The sequence below is a fragment of the Anser anser genome (assembly GCF_964211835.1).
Source record: "Anser anser genome assembly, chromosome: W".
In the NCBI taxonomy this organism is placed as follows: Eukaryota; Metazoa; Chordata; class Aves; order Anseriformes; family Anatidae; genus Anser; species Anser anser.
The window spans coordinates 16,855,813-16,875,046 of NC_139731.1; the positions used below are offsets into that span (position 1 = coordinate 16,855,813).

A 19,234-nucleotide genomic window follows, 5' to 3' on the forward strand; every position below is an offset into this window, starting at 1 on the left:
AAATCAGCAAGCCTTCTTTATTTTTACTTTTATTTTTGCTTCAGTTGTAGGAAGAACAAAACGAGCTGCTCAAAATCAGCAACCACAGCCAGGCTAAGCTGCTGGTGGCATCCTCGTCCACGAAGACAGTGGGAAAGCAGGGTAGAAACAGCCGTAGCCGTGGTGGCATTGCAGTCTGCAGGGCTTAGACGCAGAGGGGTGAACACACCCAGCGTTGCTAAGCCTGCCCAGAGCCACGGGACAGCAGCCAGGTCCTCTGAGCATGCTGTTAGCAGGGCAACAGCAAGGAGGGCGAGCCAGGGAGTGCTGTACCTGACACTTTAACACTGCTACAGTAAAACTCTCTCTTGCCCTGTGTTAAGCTCCAGCCTTTTCCTCACAGGGCTGGATAAATGCAGGTGAACATACAGCATTCAAATAGCTGTTGATAGCACCATCTGCAAAAGGCTAATGGCTCATTCATTAAGCAGTGGGAGCCAGCACAGCCACAGTCTAATCAGATATTGTATGATGAATAATTCAGAAATAATCCTCGTATACTTGAATAAATATCAGGAGAAGGGAGGAAAAAAACCATACATATGGCACGTTAAGGGAACAAAACAGACATTTTTCAATGTCCTATGCTGATGAGCTTCGTTATACTGGATGTTAATCATGCAGGTGGCTAATGCCTGAAGAGAAAGCTGACTGAGGGGTTTCTGGCCCAGCATTTGGAAGGTGTTAGTAAGCGGAAAAGACCATAGTGCTCATGGGAAAATCCATTAGTCTTGCATTTTGTAATTTGCATGTGGTCCCGTTGTGTAATTTGCTGGTAACACAGGTGGAGGATCGAGTCTGTGAGGCGATAGCTGGGAAAACCCAGGCCTTCTGCAGTGCTCTCCTGTGCTGCTGGCAAATCACTTGGATCACCCAGCTCCTGCCCGCACACAGGCACCCCCACCCCTTTCACTGTCATGTTTTACCCTTAAATGACTGTTTTTTGTTTTGTTTTGTTTTGTCACTGTATATGTGCAATAGGGGTTCTTAGGTATGCGTGTATTTTGAGCAAAATCCTTTTTTTTTGGCTGAGAAGATGCTTGAGACCACACACTACAGTGTGCATCTATTTGCAGGAAAATTGCTCATGTCTGCTGTGAATAAAACCCACTTCAGCCCTGGAACTGGACAGCAGACACAAGGCGGCCTGGGCACCGGGTCGGGACTCGAAGTCACCCCGGGGCTGGCCGGTGGCCTCCCCCTGGTAGCTCCGGGAGTCTGGAGGGAGAGTGAGGTGAGGCTGAGCCTCAGCCCTGCATCAGTGCAGGAGCCTCCGAGGCGGCACGGTGCCATGGCACCCGAAAGACGTGGCACATGGCAATTTTGGCTTTTACGGTGCTGGTGTACCGGAAGCTAGCCAGAGAGTCATAGAATCGTAGAATATCCCAAGTCGGAAGGGACCCACAAGGACCATCGAGCCCAATCCCTGTCTCCACACAGGACCACCCAAAAACCAGACGCCGTGTCTGAGAGCGCTGTCCAAATGCTCCTGGAGCTCCGGCAGCTTGGTGCCACCACCACTGCCCCAGGGAGCCTGTGCCAGTCTACAGATGCGGCTGCAGGTTTGTGCCTATCTTTCACGCATTGTCTGTTTACTAGAATGAGAGGCATTTTCCATTGAAAATCCTCCTAGAGTTTAATTTTTACTTAACTTCAGCATTAGCTAAGATGCATTTGGAGCCTGGCTATAGATTTCTCCTTTCCACAATCCTTCATCTTACATCGTATGAGATTACTTTCTTTTAATAAATCTCATCTTCCCAAAAGCAATCCTTGACCTTTTAGTCCAAAACATAATAGGAGACTTATTTTAATAAGCACTAAAGGAAATTGAATTCTTTGCCCACAAAATATGTAAAGAATTGTAATATGAGCATCTGAAAAAGAGAAGTTTAGTTGCAACATTTATACTTTTAATACTAAATGTTTAAGTATAGTCCTTAATGAAAAGTAGTGCCATTGCATTCTAAGCAGCGACAAAAGAAAAATATATGTATCATACAACAAGAAATGTAGGTTTTTGCTGTGCTCTTGGGGATAATATGCTACAGGAAACTTTAAGCTGAAAACCTAAAAAGGCAACTGAAGTGCTAGATAGCATTATGTTTTTGCCAAATGTTGTAGAACTATTAGAAAGAAAATAAATTTAGGATTGAAAATATGGAATTTATATTCTACCCTTCTTGGTTAAAGTAAGAATGTTTCACTAGCCAGGAGGGAAACGTTTTGTTACTGACTAAAACAACAAACAAAACTGGGAGAGCACAAGAAAAAGGCATCATTTATTCTGACATTAAAAAAAAAAAAGGCAAATTGATTTTATCTTTATTGTGTAAATCCACCTGCAAAAGCATCTTTGGACCCATTACATTTGTGATGTGTAAAAGCTATATTTCATGCTATTTATATTTGATAAAATTAAAACTGCTTCCAATACAGAAAGTGGAAATAATACACCAGGTTTTGGAGTTATGTATTTCAAGAGCCCTACAACCTTTACAAAGTTAGATAATAAAGAAGTTGTTATTGCACACAGCTTCAGCATTCACTGCAGCATCAAGAGAAAATAGAATTTCTTCCACCAATGGTTCTAAGGATTCTGTGGCATGGTGTCTGTAGGGGAAGAGAATGGGACCTCTGTTCCAGACACACATCACCCGCAGCAGCAGATCAACTCTTACTCTAATCTAGATGTCAATGCTGCCTGCAGCCAGAGCCCCTCACTGCTGATGGCTTGGGCTCTCGCAGCCCCTCTCCCTCCCCCGAGCTGTGCTGGGGGCCTTCCCCTTCCTTCCCCACCGCAGAGGGACCATGGCACTGTACCATTGCAGGATGATAAAGCGCAGTGAGAGGAAGGACTTTTGGGTGGAAGTTTCAAGGCAGGAACTGAGCAAAGTGGGTAACCGAGCCTCTCCTCTCTGACTGCCCAGGTTATGTCCCCTGTACAGACCAGTTGCAGAGGCAAGACAGAGGGGCTCCAGGTACCACCTCTGGAAATGCCACAGTAACCTAAAATCACCTGCTGCCCCCAGCAGCCAACTGAAAAAGCTTTTCCTGCAGAGGCATGATGTTCTTGAGGTGAGCTGGGGACTCTCCCTCAGATCTACGATGCATGGTCAACATGCTGAAAAAAGTGCTGAAGCCTCACAAAACAAAATGGTACTGTGGGGACACTTGCCTTGCAATTTTCTCTTACTTTGTGTGCTTGAACAAAAAGGCCATTGGAGAAGGGCCGTCAGCTCGGCACTGCTTGTAAACGATACTTTAAATTCTCTTAATTTTATTATTTGAGAGTTAAATATTTTGGGTGACAGACTTTTTCTTCCATGGAGCTGTCAAAGACACCTGGTTGGAAAGAAAACAAGTAGATCTGTATGAAAGACTGCACACACAGGGACCTTTATGCCATGTATAAACTGTGAAATCAATTAACGTTTTAGATATTAACATAAAAGTAGTAGTAGCAGCTGCCATCTTCTTTATACTATTATGCAAGCAGACCACAGAAATCCAGTGTAAGAAAACAGACTGTCTTTTTCACCTCTTTATCAGTTTATTGGTTAATCAGGGAAAAAAAATGTTAGAAGTATTACAGTCTGGTTCTACAAGTCACTTGCAGAATGAGCCCTAGGCTTGTGCGAGCTGAATTTTGTGGCTCTTCCTGAACATTATAACTAGTGCAGAACACAAATCTATTTATTTTTAATATAATTTATCAATTTATGATATTCAAATCCTACAAACTTGTTGGACTCGCCAATTGCATAGCTGGTAATGTAGCAATTTGCTGGGGTTTTGGTTAAGACTGGAAACAAGTTAGAATTGGTATCTGATGAAGTCCCACCTGCTGGGGTGCGAGTAGCCCAGCCAATAACGCCTGTAAACAGAGCTTCTGGCAGGGCATCTTCCCAGAAGAGACTGCTTTAGGAACAGTGCAGTAGCTCTAGGTGACTTGCTGCATTACCAACGGGCTTATAAGAGGTGTCAATACAACACCACTGTTTCAAATAGGATACGTAGTTATGTATACAGTCTATAAAAAGTCAATTTATATCATAAACTTGATATGGGTGTTACTGATTCACTGCACTTATAGCCATTGCTATCATCCAATAAAGCAATTCACACGTGAAACTTTAAATTCCAGGAATCATGCTGCACACTTGTAAAAATGACAGAAAGAGAGAAAACCTCATTTTGATGAAAATTTCATTTTAATTAAAAATCGCAACAATGGAGTGACGTCAAGCTGCCTTGCAGCAAACGAAAAGCAGCTTGTCACAGAGATGGCAGCCAAAAAGCACAGGCCGTCTTCAGGAGGGGCTGCGTAAACTCGTGTTAATCTTTGTTACTGTGAGACGCAACACCACCAGCACAGGAGAGCTGCGGGCTGTGCTCCGCTGCGTGCAGGAGCGCGCAGAAATGGCTCGCCGCCGCCAGCAGGCGGGGGGCCCGCAGGTGCTGCGCGCTCCGCCGGGCACGGGGCCGGCGTGCGAGGGCCGCCCGCGGCGTGCGGCCGGGCAGGGCGCGCTCCCTAAGCCCGGGGGCACGAGGGCCGAGCGGCGGCGCCTCGGGCGGCCGAACGCGGGCCGGGCCGGGCCGCTCCTTCGCCCCGGGCCGTCCGCCAGCCGCAGGCCGGGGACGCGCGGGCAGCGCAGCCCCGTGGGCAGCCGCTGAGAGCGGCGCGGCCCGGCCCGGCCCGGCGGGACTCCGCGGCTCCGGGCCGGCGGTTGCGGCGCTGCGGGCGCGCCCGGAGCTGCCGCGGGCACGGCGGGGCCCGGGCCTGCCCCGGCCCGGCCGCGGCCTTAGCGCGGGGAGGGCTCGGGCTCGGCCCCGGCCCCGGCCCCGTCGCCGCCCGGGGCGGGCTCCGTGACCGCCTCGCCTCGGCGCGTGCCGGCGGCGGGAGGCCGCGACCTGCCCGGCGCCTCCCGCCCGGCCTCGGCCTCGGCCTCAGCCTCGGCCCCGGCCCCGGCCCCGGCCCCGGCCCGGAGCCTGCCCGCGGAGCGCCGGAGGCCGCGGCAGCCCTCCCCGCCCCCGGCACGCTCCAGGGAGCCGTTTCACAGGAATCACACGGGAGCGTCTCCCCCATCTGTGCGAGCCGAGGCACCCCCACCCCCGCCTTCCCGCAGTCCCGCAGAGCCTCTCTGCCATTATGCTCCGCCGTCTCCCGGCCAGGCCCCTCTGCAGGCGGCCGGGGCGGCGCGGACCCTAGCCATGCCCGCCTGAGGCCCCGGCCGGAGCAGCCGCGGGCCGCAGCAGGTGTGTTTGCATGGGGTGCGGAGTTTGCATGCGGGGGGGTCGCCTCCTCCCGGCCCGGCTCCCGCACCGCCTGCGCGCAGGCCCCGCCGCGCCGCGGGCAGGCTGCGGGGAGCGGCCTGCGGGGCCTGCCCGGCTCGGCGCGGCCCGGCCCGGCCCGGCTCTGCCCCCCGGGGCGCTGCCAGGCCGGCGGCGGCCGGAGCCCCGCGGCCACCCGAGCGGCGGCGCCGCCAGGGTCCGGCGGCTTCGGCCCGGCGGGATCCGTCTGGCCCGGTGGCCGCCCCGCCGGCGCCTCGCCCCCCCGTCCCCGCCCGCCCGCCGCCCGAGGGGCCGCGGCCTCCCCTCCCCGGGCTGCCCCGCGCGGAGCGGGCCGCTCCCCCGCCACGGGCTCGGCGCCGGGCCGGGCCGGGCCGGGCCGGGCAGCCAGCGGGCCCGGCGGGGGGCGGCGGCGCGGGCGAGGGGAGGGGGCCGCGGTCCGTGTGCGAGGTGCCCGGGGCCGCGGCGGCAGCAGAGGCCGCAGAGGCGGGGGCAGCCCGCCCGGGCTGTGGGGCCGAGGGAGGGCCGCCTGGGGCCGCCTGTGCGGAGCAGAGGGGCCGAGGCGGCGGCAGAACGTGGCAGCGTTCCCCGGGGTGGGGTGGGGTGAGGGATGCGGAGAAGGTGCCAGCTCTCGGCCGTCTCCGCAGGGGAAGGGGGGTGCGGGTTGTGCCCAGGACCTCTGCTAACAGTTGCAGGTGCAGCCTGGAGAGAGACAGGGGCTAGGTGCTGTAGCCTGGCGTGGCAGCTCCTTGGAGGAAAAAGCCTCGCCGAAGAGCCATCCCACAGCACATCCCGGCGAGGATGGGGCTTGGCACGTAGCAGGAGGTAGTTACGGGTTGTGCCAGTGCAAGGGTGAGTAGCCAAACAGGAACGGGGTGAACAATGCCTGGACCTGAGGCAGCTGTCAGCCTCGCAGGAGGAAAGGCCCCGGGTTGCAGAGAAAGCGGGGGGCACGGGCCACGAGCAGCGCTGCGTCGGGCGAAAGCGGGCACAGGGCCCTCCTCTGGAAGGAGGCTGGCACCGTGGGGAGCCGTGCCACGGCGAGGCGTGGGCCCAAGGCGGCCGTGGGACGCAGCGCAGGGCTGCAGCCAGCAGCCATCTTTGCGGGGTGGGCCCCGGCCTCCCACGGCTGCGGCTGTGGGAGCTGGGGGGTGCTGGGGCGTGGGTCCGCAGCCTTCGTTTCGGTGCCTCAAGGAGAAGCTGAACAGCAAAGAAAAAAAATCGGCTCAGCAGCCAACTCGGTGCTGTTAGGAGGGGGCAAAGGAACTGTTTTGCAGGCATCTCGCTGCTGCGGAAATGGATTTCTTGAGGGGAGGGAGGTGCGTGTGTGGGTAATCTTTGTAGTTAATGCAGTACGGAGCAGGGAGAATGCCACTCGAGCGGCCCCAGATGCAGCGAGCAGTGGGGCGGGCGGGCGCAGACCCCCATCAGCCGTGGGCATGAGGGGGCAGATGTGCCGCCGAGCTGCAGCCACCCGTGTGCCGTGGGGAGCGGGGAGGGGGAGCAGCCCTTGGTTAGCAGCCCGTCTCCCAGTGCTGTGGCCGAGCCTGCCTGGTGCTGCAAGAGAGATCCTGTGAGGATTTTTATTGCGGTCTCTTTGTTAGCTACAGACAGGCACGCACACACTCACAGCTTTCAGCCAGGTTGTGGGAGGTAAGTGGGGGAGGAGAGGAAGGGGCGCGTGGGGCGGCACTGGGGAGCAAGGGGCCGCGCGGGCCGGCCGGGCACGGGCTCGGGCACGGTGGGAGCAGGGGGACCGGCTGCAGTCGGCCCCACCGCCACAGAAAGCAGAGCCCCTGCAATTCCAGGGACTTGTTGGCAACTCAGCGAGGGTTGCCATAGCTTTTTATGTAGGGTGACCAGAACCGGCTGGAACTGGTTTGAGGCAGATCAGCTCCTGAACACAATGCAGTCACTGAGCTGCTACAGTGGGATAGCTTCCTCCCTTCATGGCAGCCAAAAGCAGAGGAGCTTGCAGAAAGATACCATCCCAAAACAGTATGTGAATGCACACTTTAGACACACAGCACTGGTATGTGGCTAATGTAGTCATAAAGGGTTCTGTATATAAATGTACATATTTGCAGTAACTGAGATTACTTTGGCTTTTTGTGCCTTTTTATGCTTAAGGAATGGGCAAGAGCTGAGATTTATGACCCTTATTAAAATATTTTTGCTTTGCAAGGGTGGGACACTGGTTATGCAGTCTATTTTAAAACTAAACTAAATAAAATTGATTGAATGATTTGTAATTGTAGTTGTGCTTGTGACTGAAGAATGCTGCTTTGCATGCTGTTTTATTTACAGGGTGCTGTCTTGTGGTTTTCTTCTTTAGGAGACGTTGGGGGGGGGGGGTCTGTGCCTTTCTGAAAGGCCAAAAGGAAACGATATTGTTGTAGAATTGTGCATAAAAGCATTGCAAAGATGCTGTAAGGCATACTCGTTTCTCCCTTTTTTTTTCTCCTTGTAGGCCTATTGATTGGGGCTGCCTTTAACCCTTTCATATTTGCAGAGGTAATGCATCTGTGGCAGTAACTGAGCATTGGCTAAAAAAATCTTTCAAAGGTCAAGGTTCACAAGGTGAGATGCGGTGTTTTGGGTATGAATATAACAATAGTACGAAGGTACTTGTATATGAAAAGTAAATCTGGCTCCTGATTGCACACTTGGCACATTAGTAAAAGAGACAATGGTTTAAGTGTTAGCAAAGAAATACTATTAACCTCCAGGTTTAATAGGATTAAAGCCATTGTTTGTAAAGTCTTACGGATACCTTAGCTAAATACAGTATTTTCATTTAAATATCTTATATCCAGATAGACGTTTTTCACAATGTGGTGATAAAGGATAGGCCTCTGAGTGACAATCATAAATTGTGGACCACATGGCAGTGAACCGTTCTGTGCTGCTTTGCAGCATTGCACATTCAGAATTCGCCGTCTAATTATTTAAAGGTTGCTTGTTTGGCCATATGTGAGTAACCTGATGTTTATTTCTGAATTGAGGTCTTCGGTGTTAAACATGTACTTAATATATCCGACACAGGAAAAAGAAAACATATAAAATAAATAGTAAGCATGGTGTTTCTTACTGTTGTAACCCAGGGAGAATTTTGCAGCAGCCAAGTGGAAAGATGTATTTTAGAGATCTGATGGAGCTCCAGTGGATTATTAGTTGCATGAATTATAATACTGTGCAGTAATGAAATAAGAATAGGATACCGGATGGGCAGTGCATCAGCTCCTGAGGGATGACTACTTTTAACTCAAAGCAATGGATAATGGATAGGATTTTTTATTTACTTATTTATTTTTCATCTAAAAATAAATGTGTACTTAGGTTTGAGCTGGCATTTGCATCTTATAGTGAAAGCTGGAGGATTCAGAGAGAGGGAGGGGGGAGAGAGAAGAAAGCAGTAATGAATATAGCAAAGGGAAGAACAAAGGCTGCTAGAGCTTGCACATTGGAACACTAAACATTTTGCTTTGGGGATTCTTTTGCCAGAGCTGTTACTTCCTATAACAGGAAATCAGCAGCTCTAGAATCTTATGCAGTGTTATTTTAAAAAAATCTGACCAGCCTTGGCTGTGTTAGCTGGTTTGGTAATCTACAATCAAGATAAATATGGAGGCAAAATGGTGAAAATGTTCTGGTCTAGTGTGAAATGATGCTTTTTTCCTCTGTTCAGCAGAATAAAGTAGACAGTCTTAAAAGCCTTGAGAGATTGTGGATATTGGGTAAGTTTTATGGTGGCTGATGATAGGCAGGGTGCCTGCATCAGGGTGTGACAAATACAAGAGAACCTTTTTTATTTCTGACTGCAGCGGATTACATAAGATACTTAGATATTAGTTGTAGAAAAGTGGAAGTAGCATGCCGATGTTTAGCTTGAAATTAATGTTTCTGTGGTTTTTAATGCAGCTGCAATGTATTGTTTCTCAGATTTGATAGGGCAGTAAGTAGCTTGTGTGGTAGAGCAAAATGCCTAACATCACTGTGCTGATTTGTGTCCATCTTTTTCTGTAATTTGTATGCAGAGGTTCTATATATATTTGACTGTAGACATCTGTAGCAAAATTATGCTTACAAACATGAATTCTTGTTGCATGATAGGAATAGTATCTGTCGCCGCTCTTAATGCATGCTTTTTCCAAGTGTCAGCTAAAATGCATGTAACATGAGAGCACCTTTTAGATTTTTTTTCCCTCAACCAGAATAGAAAGGTCCTTAAAGTTTTAAGTACTTGAATGGTCACCAAATTCAACGTATCTGTTTTATTCGGATTTTTAAACAAGATCTGTACTATGAATTTTTATTTTTAGCAAAGGATTTGAATTTGCGGGGACTTTGTAGGCAGTAAGATAAGAAACCTGAATAGATGTTGGAGTCTGCAGTATTCTTGGTGAGTTTTTTTTTTTTTCTTTAGACTAAAAACGTTTGCAAATGCTCTTCACCGGGTGATTTTGATTTTGCACGTAGGCCAGCTTCTCAGCAGAAAATGCTGCTTAATGTTTGAGGGTTGGTCTTCTGTCTCAGCAATCATGAGCTCATCTTCCGTTGAGGCTTGTCTCAGGAACTTGATCTTGAGAACAGGGGTAATGACTTACCAAATTCCAAGTCTCTTTTGAATTAATTAACTAGGTTTGTTTTTCTTGGAAGTATGAATGTGTGATAAAATGTAAATATGCACACAGATTGCTGGGAATGGATGTTTAAAAAAAAAAAAAAAGTTGACCCTAATGTTTTAGGGTCTGTTCGTTGCTAGTGTTGCACGGGCAGGCCCTGCCTGACTTGGAGCGCTCTCACTGGGGTTGTCTGGAGCTGCTTCACACAGTTCTCAAGCAGAAATTGACATCCACTTAAAAAATTAAAGGAAATGGGCGGGAAGCAAGTGTAATTTAGAACGTGATTCAGAGTTGATTAAATGACGTGATTTAGCGATGGGACTCAGTAGGTCAGGCTGATGGTTGGAGTTCATGATGTTGAAGGTCTTTTCCAACCTAGATGTTTCTGTGATTCCAGACTGAGAATCTCAGAATTCACGTTATTGTTGTACATCCACTCTAGTCAGGTTACTGTACCAGCTCACTTTACATATAGAATTATAAAACTAAACCATTTTAAATGGCATACAAAAATAATGGTTTGAGGACCTACCTGCTTTTTATTAATTCATCTTAATTTTAAAAGAAATTCAGGAAGTTATGAGGCCCAAAACTTTAACAGGATCTCTTTGCAAATGTAGGCAGTTTTTATTTGGACAGCTGTAGATAGAGATGGTCTGTTCAGCTCCCTGTGGTGTGGGAAAAGAGATAACCTGCCTCCATGTTGAAATACTCCCTTTCTTTTTGCCAGCCAGAGGCTGGTAATAGTGAACTTTGAACCCATTGCTTGTGGTTCTCTTCAGACTCTGCTAGAGGTGTTTCAGTGGCCGTGTGCGAGGAGACATTGGCTAGACTTCAGAAGATGGCTCTTCTTTTTCCCTTCCTGTACTGTCCTACTCAAAGAGGAGAACTTGAGATAACCCGTTTTGAAAAAAAAAAAAGTTCAAAAAATCAGTAGTTAGACTGCAAGATGAGGCTTCCAAGGAGTTGTAAATTACAAGGGATTTTATTTTGACTGTGAAAAAAAAAAGTGGGATTTTGCATAAGAAAATGAATAAAAACTCTAAGGCCCGTCTTTACTTAATTATACCTATTGGGGGAAAAAGGACTAGAATTTCAAAAGGTAAGATATATAGGGTTGTATTCAGGTGCAGGGTAGAGTAGAAAAGAGGACGAAGTCGATTAGCCACTCGTAGATAGCCAGTTATAGGAATGGATATGTTTTGAAAGAATGTGGTAACATTCTTATAATTGTAAAGCAACTCAGGCTGCTTTTGAGAATAAACACCTGACTTGCTGGTTTGATAAGGCTTTGCCATACCTCATGTTAAAGACTGAATAAGAGACTCTTCTGCAGAGATCTTGTGTTCCTAAAAGTTCTACCTGCACGAACCAACAGCAAATGGCAGTGTAGGTTTTCAAACTTCATTCTGGCTGCAAGAGCATCTGCATTCTGTATGTGGAGATAAGTATCATCCTCATGGCCTCTGGGGACTCCCACATAATTTTGTTTACTGGGAAAAGACAGTGTGCATACACATGCAATGTAGGTCTGTCTCTATGCCAGGTTTTTAGCAATATGCTGTGAACATTGTGCAATTGCACAAGTCCCATTCAGGTCTTTTTTGTGTGTGTGATTTTTCTGTAACTTCATGTTCTGCTATCCCAACTGTAATTTGTTACGGTTGCTTTCATTTCTGCTGTCTGTGATTTTGAACTTCCACATTTTTTGCGAAAGACACTCCAGAATTGAAAAGTTAAAAATACTGTAAACAATTGCAACCAAACTGAACTTTTGTACAAATCAACAGAATATGCTTGGTGACACATTGACTTTAGTGCTTTACTACGGGTTTGCTTTCAGCAGTCGCCAGTTTAACACAGCTTTTGCAGCCTGTGTGCGGATTAACAGGCCTCAGTGATAGTCTAGAACTAGGCAAACAAAAGTAGAGTGAATGGAGGAATCTTTTTTTTATTATTATTATTTTGTAAGTATTTTAGCAGTTATTACAAATTAACGTCTTTTGCATACAGTACTGGACAATATTTTGGATTCATGGTTGAGAAGGATTGATGTTCTAGTTATTTTCCTCCTTAAGGCATCCAGATTTGTTTAAAGTGTCTTTATTGAACAACTTGCATAAAATTAGATCAAAGTCAAATGTGAACTGGTACTGTCTGTTGTGGAAGCATTTTCTTTCTACGCTTCAAATTTCAGAATTTTCCTTTAAAATACCAAATCTGACTTTCTCCTGTTACACTGTATACATTTGCAAATTGTGCCCAAAGTTTTGAGAAACAAAATCAAGAAGCCTGAACTAGCTCCAGTGCTGCTAAGCAAGGCTTCCATAGCCAGTGATGGTCTTTGCTTGAAACCACATGCCTGCAGTTGCTCAGGGGTTGGGGATAAAAGAGAGGAGAATGTGGACATTTCCCCAAAGTTGTTTTGGTTAGGACCTGACTGCATATAGCTAATTATAGTTTCAGAAAACTAAAGAAAAACCATTATGTATACTGAGTTGTGCCATCTGCTTCTGTCTGTACGCTTTTGGCAATGTATGGTAACATCTACATTTGTCTAGGCTGGGAGAAATAACTTCTGTTGAAAACCAAAATACTTCATTTAATCATTTTATTACAGTAAAGTTGTGCCTTTGACTGGTGGATACACGTGCTTGAATGGTCACATTTTATAAGGGCAGAGCAGTTTATTGTGAAGGGTGCAGAGACAGCCGTATAAATCACAGGTACTGGCTGGGCATTGTGTAGCATCTTACCTTGTCCCAGTTCCAAAATGTTCTACGTGATAGTGCTGGGAGCTGGGATTGTGCTCCAGATCAACAGTTTATGGGCAGTGTTTCGAAAAGCTTCCATAACTTGCTTCCATTTGATGGAGGACACTAAAGATGTGTTTAGATACTGCCATAATTGGGTAATAGGGCAAGTGTCATAATTGGGTAATAGGGCAAGGTAGGTCTGGATGCTCATTACTGATTTAAAACTATGGTGAGAGTGGTCAGACACTGGAACATGTTGCCCTGAGAGGTTTTGGAGTCTCCATCTTCAGAAACACTGACAGCCTGACTGGACAATGTCTTGAGCTGTAGCTGACTCTGATTTGAGCAGAGAAGTTGGAGTTCCAGAGGTCCCTTTCAACCTCAGTTATTCTGTACTTCTGTGAAATGGCTGTTGGAGACTTCTAGGGGCTAGTAAAGAATAAATCTTTAAATTCGTCTGAAACTATCAACAGTTGCTGTTGATAAATTAAAAAAAAAATGTTAATACTTGAAATATGTTGATACTACTTGCCTTCCCAAGCTTTTTTGAAGAGGAGGAAGAGGAAGTAATAAAATTGGTAGACTGTTCTCTTAGAAAACCAGAAATGCAAATTCAAATTTGTCTTACTCATTGAAGGTTGTATGTGGAGACAAGTGGGATTTTCCTTTTGTAAGGGAGCTACTGTGCATAATGTTGAAATATCAGATTGCTTGGTATAAACGTTAACTGTAAAACACACCAGTACTTCAAAAAGATGGTCAAAAAGCTAAGGACTGGCACAACAGCTGCCTGTTATGAAAGTTTTATTTTTGGAAGCAAGAATCTGCCCGATTTTTTTCCATACTAACAAGTCATGGGATCCTTGATAAACCAAAAGGAGCCTGTATTTTATGTGAATATGATCAGCATTGCAGATTGTGGTTAAAGCGGCCTCTTGCATATCCTTCTTGCCTGCTGAGTATTTCAAACCACACTGAGTCATGATTTGAGATGTGGTTCTCATTTCCTGGAAGAGTTTTGGTGGTTGAACTAGCATATTGCTTTTGTCTCTCCTTAGATACTTAGCTTTCAAACTAGTCAGAAGTGTTAGTCAATCATCATTGCTAATATATGTCGGATAACTAATGAGCTGCTAAAATTTGTGTCAGGCTAATATTTGCCTAAGGTTAGGATATATTACTGTAATTCTGGTTGAATCACTTAAGTCTTCTCTGTATGATGAAATTTCTTGGCATAATGATACAAAAATAAAAAATATATATTTTCGTGCAGGTGAGGCTGGTATTACTCTCTGTGTATGCATTTTGTTCCAGAGTGAACGTGTTGCTATATAGGTGTCATAACTTGCATTTGAAAGCAGAATAATTACACCAGATTACCAGATATTTGTTCTGGAATACCGTGTCTAACTGGGAATTTATAAATAATTATTATTTTGCTATTGCCGTTTCATAAATCTTCTTACAGAGACTAGGCGTTACCATGTACTAGACACCAAAAATGCTTTCTCAGTGCTGTTGTTTCATGGTACTGAAAAGCTTGCTAATTTTCTTTAAAGAGTGTACAAAAGGAAATGTGTCTGCCCTAGAGGGAGAACAGTCCACAACTGTACGTTACACAAACTGAAGTAAAAACGGTAGGAAGTGTTTAGGGAAATTAAAGGAGTGTAGTCACAGGAACATGAGTTCCATAGGTAGATGAAAATTAACTTTTTTTTTTCTTTTTTTTCCTTAAATAGTGAACAGATTTGTTGCTGAAATAAGCTTAAGTTGCGTATTTGAGCAGGAGCATGGAGACATACAGTCTGTGTAGATGGTCAGGTGGGATTTGAAGACAAAAGTTGGGAATTTAATACAGCAGAAAGGACAAGGCTGGTACAGGCAGTTAAAACAATTGTGTGCTGCCATTGGATTTGTGGTTGAGAAATGAAGAGTTGGATGGGCAAGAGTGTGTGTCAAGAAGGAAAACTTCTTCAGTTTTTTAAAGGTTAATGATGAACAAAAGAATAAAAAATGAGTATGTTAGACCATGCTTGTGATTAAGAATATGTTGCTAGAAACATTAATGCAAAGAGAATGTTCATTGGTTAAGTACTGGAAAGGCAGTTGGATTCTTTGTCAGTGCTGGGTCTGAAAAGCTTAAATTGTTCTCGTACCTGACAGACAAAATCAGTGTTTTGAGCAGTTTGGAGCTATAACCTGTGTGGGAGCTGGCAGATCACTCTGTTTTTCTGCCTTCATTACGGTGGTAACTTCCCCCAAAAGTCTGACTGCTTGCAGTTGCTTAGCTTTACACCAAAAAGTACCTTTTAATTTCTGCAGCAATTTAAAGACAGCTTGGTCTGTCTTGTGGAGAATAATGTGCCCCATCTGCAACAGTCCTAAAGCCCAACTGTAAGATGGATCATATTTAGTAACTGAGTAAAAATATTTTCTTATGTGATTTTTTCCCCTCGGCAGAGTGCGTGAAAAGGTAGGTTTGTTTGTTTTTTCTCATATGGCTAGAATCCCTCCACCTGGAACCAGCACAGATACAGGGCTTGAGGAGGAGCGACAAAAATTCCCTATAGTAAAACAAAACTGCCTTTAATCCTTCAGAAGCAGCTATTTGCTTCTAGGCCCTAATGTTTCTTCAGTTGCTATTTATGTCATCACGTTTGAGCCTTCCTCACATCTCTGCAAACAGTCACTGTAAGAAAGCTGTATTTCAAAATAGTATCTTGAATCTATAACAGTAGAATAGGAGCTTTCACATGTACTCCGTCTTGCCCATGTTCTCCCGTTTTTCTGGAATCAGCCTTAGAAAACCCTTGCATGCATCCTTAGGTTTTCCATTTTAACAACTAGGATACGACAGCGCCAAAAGGTCTACAAGGATGTAACTATTCCTTATGGGTAAGGCAGCAGATTCTTGTCCTGCTCGCTTACTGTCTCACAGAGAGTTCTCACAGAGGGGTTCTTGTTTTGACATAATTACCAAGCGAGTGCTTCACTGGAACGTGTTACAAGATGAGTGAAAAGGCTAACTGGGAGAACAAGACAGTGGAACAGCAAAGCAGTATCTTCCTTTGGCTGAAACCTGGGCCGTTTTCTCCATGCTGTTCATAGGAAGCCCTTATTCGGGAAATGCATTTCCAAAGAAAGAAAAAATTAGGATCATGAACAAATGCTTTGAACAGGGAAACAAAATGATCTTTGTGTCTCCTGCAGCATTTAATTCAGACCTTACATTTCATCAAGATAATGATGTGCACCTAACAGTGGACTTTATCCCCAGAGAGACTGACGGAAACGATGAAGCGAGGATATCCTTACAAGTCTCAGAGTCCTTTATCTTCTGGTCTTAAGACTCACTGGTAGTCTTACCAGAAGTCCAGTCACCCACCTTCAAAAAACAGACCCCAGAAGCATCATTTCTCGGTGCACTATGGCTTTCTAGCTGTACAATTCCTGTTGGGCATATCCAGTTTTTTTTCCCTCTTCTCTTTTATCACTGGATAATCAGGAATGTAATGCTTAAATTTTTAAAGAACCTTTTAAAATTATTATTTTTCATAAAGTAATTCGAATTCCATTGCAAATGTGGCAGGCTTTTTGTGACATTCTCCTGGTAACAATCAGCAGACAGCTGGGTGGAGAGGCAGGAAATGGAGTTAGACCAAGGGAAGTAAAAGGAGTTTGCAAAGTGCAACCACCATCGGAAAATGAAATGGTACTGTGGACAGAGAGAGAACATCTAAGAACTGTCTCTTTATATAAGTGCACCCCAAATTAGGGATATTTAATTTATGGTATAATCTATCCAGTGTGTTTAGTAATATATGCTTCAAGTTAGTAGTCCCATGTATTGATGTGATTTTCATTTCTGTTATTTAGAAAATAAAAAGTATTTCAGACAAAGATGTTTGAGGAGGAGGAGGTCTTGCAGGTTGTTTCTTTAAATATTTTTTGTTTGCTTATTCTTGGTTAGACATGTTGCGGACTGCTTCTCTGTTTAATTCTGAAGATCTTCCTTTGTTAAGTGCACTGAAAGTCATTAGCAATAAAAGAGAGAATTTTAATGGCAGCCTTTTGATGCGAGGTGGTTTTTTTTTTTTCATCTTTGTATGTCTCTTGGGAGACATTGAGCTTTGCTCACAGCAATTCTCAAAGAAAGCAGTTGTCAAAGAAATTCCAGTTCCTGGAAAATCACCATTTCCTAGGGAACCAGGAACTTGCCTCATTTCCCATTCTGAAGTATTTACAGGCTTCGGGCCGGCCCAGAGAAGGAATAGACCAACAACTCGTCTGGCAGCCAAGGCATCAGTCAATTTCAATCTGAGATAAAAGGCAAAGTTTCATCTTTAAGGGGAAGGGTTATTGAAAGGTGTTTGTGGAAGCCACCTTCCTCTCTTTTTAATGAGTCCTGCCAATTGTGAAGGAAACATAGTTTATATACTGAGTCTTAAATTCATACTAGAATAACAAGGAGAAAAATAATAAAATGTCAAGGTTTACAACTCTGTTTACTTGTGTAGCAAGACTTGCCATGCCTTTTCTCCCTTCTTGTTTAATTTAGATTGCTTTACAGGTTTGAAGGATGGGAGAGATCCTCTGCAAGGTCAAGAGCAGTTCTGGGTGCCCTGTGTAGGTGAAACCACTCCGTTCGTGTGCTCTGGTAGAGTGCGGGAATCGGTCTGGATGCCTGAAAGACAGTTGCAGCTTTATGCAGTGTGCTCTCTGTGGATAAATTTATGATCTCAGCTTAAAGCGTCAGACTTCTTTTGAGATATTTTCCCATTTTGGAATTAGCCTTAATGAAGTTTCTTAGTAAAGAACAAATGTGTCTCCTCTGTTACGTAGTTTTGCTCTTAAAGATACATGGATAAAATACTGTGTGAGTGGCCTTTACTTAATTCATTGCTATTGTTAAATGTTAATGAAACTCCGTTACATATAATTGGAGGAAGTTTTAGACAAGGAACATTTTATAGTTCTTTTTAGCGTGTTTAGTAACTGCAAAAACACATCCATAGATAGATGTACAGTTGGAGTGCAAATTAGTATATCAAATCATGAAAAACTGTCAATTAAGGCTTTGTTTTTGTGGGTTTGTGTGGATTTACATGCTTTGGTCTCTAGAAACTTCTTCACTTAAATCTTACAACAACTTTCTTTGTAATGTTAATATTACGTGTGTATGTGATTCTTCCTCTTTGTTAAATAAATAAATTAATTCATAAAGATGTTAACAAGTACCTTACAACCCAGCAACCTCTGCTCAGTAATTTGTAAGCAGAGTGTTAAAGTTGCAGTTCAGTCAAGGTGAACTATTACTTAAATATCCACTGTCTTTTTTTTTTTTTACCAGCCTAGGTAGCGACTTAACTCAGAATTGTTCTCGTGCCTGGTTTATGTTACCACAGTTGTGATTATTTACATTGTGAATAAAACATAGCTGGGGCAGAAAAAAAAGGTCATTTTAGACATTTGTCTTTCAGGTTACGTTCATTATGGTACATTCAGTGTGTTTTCTTAATTCGTGCTTCATTTATGATAAGGTATGCATCCACATGGAAACAAGGAATAAAATCAGACTGGTAGCTCTAGATAGTCTTCTGTCCTTGTCTGCTGTGCCAGGTTCTGTCACCAAAGACAGAAATGTTTTGATCTGTGGTGTTCACTGTAGCTTAGTATTCAAACTAGCAAAGTGGCTTTTCTTACATTTTAAGTATTACTCTTGAAGGAGTATCTTGGCAGAGCTCCTCTTCCAATGTCTTTACGACGGCCGAAAAGCAAGAGGAAGCAGGCAGCAGGACAGCACCTTTCCGAAGCTGTGCTGCGGCCAGGCTCCTTTTGAGTGGGCCCACCTTCTGGTTGGCAGCTCTGTCCTGTGCAAGTTACTCCTAGTGGGTAATTCAGCGTCATGTAATAAATGTGTCTGGTCTCCTGGGATCTACTCTGGGTAAGGGCTGATGACACAGTGGTACACAGATACCTGAGACAGTTTTAAACTGAGTAGTTTAATGTCCCAAGAACAAAGCAGTCACGACTGTGCATTTAGGCTAACTTACTCTTTGGGGACATCTGTGCAGGGAGGATTTTTTCCCCTATTGTGCTTTATTAGACAATTAGAGAAGGCATTCTGGAAAGGTTTCAATTTCTTGTTCTTTTCCGTTATTATTCTCACTGATGTAGGGTAAGTGATTATTGCAGTCTTCATCCATGGATTATATAAAAGTCTTTGCATTTCAGAAATGCTCATTTCTCTCTTTTTGTCTTGCAGGGAATAACTTAATGGCTTTTAAGGTTAGAAGGGACCATTATGTTTAGGTAGTGTGACCTTCTGCAAAGCTTGGACCAAAGAATGTTTCTCAATAACTTTTGTATCAAACCTGTGTGTGTTCTGTATGTGGAGCTTTTTGAAAGAAATTGAGAATAGTCTTAAAAACATAAACAGATTAAAAAGGAAATTATACCAGTGCGGGATTCCTTTTATTACAAAATCACAGAATGATTGAGGTTGGAAGGGACCTCTGGAGG

The 19,234-nt window shown here is 44.9% G+C and overlaps 1 protein-coding gene across 13 annotated transcripts in view; it reads left to right on the forward strand.

Annotated features, from left to right (window-relative positions):
- The first annotated feature begins 5,032 nt into the window (after nucleotides 1-5,032).
- Nucleotides 5,033-19,234, forward strand: part of LOC310888808 (zinc finger protein 532) — a 45,446-nt gene continuing 31,244 nt past the window's right edge. For 2 of the 13 annotated variants that reach the window (XM_083815903.1, XM_083815904.1), the window contains exons 1-2: nucleotides 5,719-6,183; nucleotides 7,802-7,911. The gene's annotated coding sequence lies outside the window, so the exon portion shown is untranslated. The other 11 variants (XM_083815905.1, XM_083815907.1, XM_083815900.1 and 8 more) reach the window with 11 other exon arrangements.